The 2108-nt window shown below is 36.7% G+C and overlaps 1 long non-coding RNA gene across 1 annotated transcript; it reads left to right on the top strand.

The window, feature by feature from the left end:
* The first annotated feature begins 633 nt into the window (after nucleotides 1–633).
* LOC149672188 (uncharacterized) lies at nucleotides 634–1355 on the top strand. The gene is made up of 3 exons (XR_016367193.1): nucleotides 634–1037; nucleotides 1092–1203; nucleotides 1262–1355. It is a non-coding gene; the product is annotated as an uncharacterized LOC149672188 (long non-coding RNA).
* The last annotated feature ends 753 nt before the right edge of the window (nucleotides 1356–2108 follow it).

Genomic DNA, 2108 nt, shown 5'->3' on the forward strand with positions numbered 1-2108 from the left:
GTTATTAAAAATCGAGGTTCATTTTTATTTATTGATCAATCGAAATGAAATCACTTTTAGTGAGTATTTTATAGGTAATTAATTTGAATTCGGTCAAGTATTTGTCCAGAAAAAAATGCATTAAAAAGTGTACCGAAAAAATCGCATGTTTTTTTTATTCAAGATACAAAATCCGTGACAACGATTTCTTATTGGAAATTGAATTTTAGCAGTTTTTTGGATGAATATCGTTATATTTGCTTGAATTAAAGCAAAAAGTACAAAAATAATGGTTTCAATGGTTATATTTTAAAATAGTGAAAAAATTCTCAAAATGTTTTTCTCTGGCCGAGAAACATCGATTTTGAAAATGTTATTAAAAATCGAGGTTCATTTTTATTTATTGATCAATGGATATGAAATCACTTTTAATGAGTATTTATTGGTAAATAAGCTGAATTCGGTCAAAAATTTGTCCAGAAAAAAATTCATTAAAAAGTGTACCGAAAAAATCGCGTGTTTTTTTATTCAAGATACAAAATCCGTGACAACGATTTCTTATTGGAAATTGAATTTTAGCAGTTTTTTGGATGAATATCGTTATATTTGCTTGAATTAAAGCAAAAAGTACAAAAATAATGGTTTCAATGTGTTATTAAGACGTTTCGCGGTCAATAACTACAGGACTAACTTCAGTTAAAGATATAGAATTTATTACTGCAACAGCTAAAATCCAGAATGCAACCGTTAGGGTCAAAAACATTTGAAAAACTAAAGTCCACGTTCTTTATATTCTCGAGAAATACCATCGCGCGCGCATATAAAACTAACGGTTAATTCTGCGCGTGATAGTAGCCAACACTCGGCTATCCTACAATTTTAACCTCCTGGATAATTTACAGTTTTCGAAAAGTTGTTAACAAATTAAAATTCTCTTAATACACTAAACAAAATTTAAAAGTGAAATTTGCAAGCGGTCTGGCATCCTTTTTGTCGATGCGATCGTCGTAGAATAGGCTTTTCCTTATCCGTTTCGGTGGTCGTGATGGATGTAGATGGTTCGTCATTTATTGTATTAACGGGCGAAATACAGTAATCATCTTCATTCGCAGATGAATCTCCCTCGCTGTCTTCCGGTATAATGTACCGTTTTAATTTATCGGCTGAAGTTACATTTCTGTAAGCTTTTTGTGTTCGTTGAATTTCTGGCAAGTCTTCAATAAGGTAACGATCGTAGTTCAATTTCTTTGTCACAACGTAAGGTCCTCTATACTTTGGACAGGTTTTCCGGGGGTCTCCAGTTGACGTTGGATCCTTTTTCACCAAAACCATATCCCCAGGTTCAAAGTTTGGAGCCTCTGCTCGCTTAACATTGTAGCGCAGTCTTTGTTTCTGTTGATCTTCTCTAATTTTTCGTATGGCTTCGGTGCGTTTCGCCATAATTTCGGTGTTGAATGTTTCTCGTACGGCTGGTGTAACAATGTCGCCTGCGGGGCTGTTCGATTGATAATTGAAGAGAAGCGAAAATGGTGTTGATTCGGTCGCTTTATGAACAGTATTGTTAATGCCCCATTGAACGTAGATCAGTTGTTGATCCCAGTCTTTTTCGTCATTTCGCTGGCAAAGACTAGCGATAGCTGGTGTGATGGTTCTGTTGAAGCGCTCGACTTGACCATTACCTCTTGGGGTAGCTGTAGCATTCTTAATGTGAATGATGTTAGCCGATTTGCATACGTTTTCGAAGGTTCGGCCGGTGTATGATGTTCCCTGGTCGGTAATAACACGCGTCGGAGCTCCAAAAATTCCAATTATTTCTTCCAAAAATTTGGATGCGGGAGTCATTCCAGCGTCACGTACAGCACGAAGTAACGTAAACTTTGTAAAACCGTCTACCACAACAATGAGATACGAGTTTCCTCTTACGCTTTTAATGAAAGGGCCCAAATGGTCCATGTGTATTGTGTGGAACGGTATACCGACTTTGTCAATAGAATGAAGCAGTCCTGGTATTTTCCCACCGGGCTGTTTCCTATACAGACATTCGAGACACGACGAGATGTATCTTCGAATGTATCGTCTCATTCTTGGAAACCAGTAATCTTCGGCTACCTTAGCGCAAGTTTTGTCTA

The sequence above is a fragment of the Phalangium opilio genome, unplaced genomic scaffold (assembly GCF_054372755.1).
Source record: "Phalangium opilio isolate 3A_F unplaced genomic scaffold, DU_Popi_V2 ptg000054l_1, whole genome shotgun sequence".
Lineage (NCBI taxonomy): Eukaryota > Metazoa > Arthropoda > Arachnida > Opiliones > Phalangiidae > Phalangium > Phalangium opilio.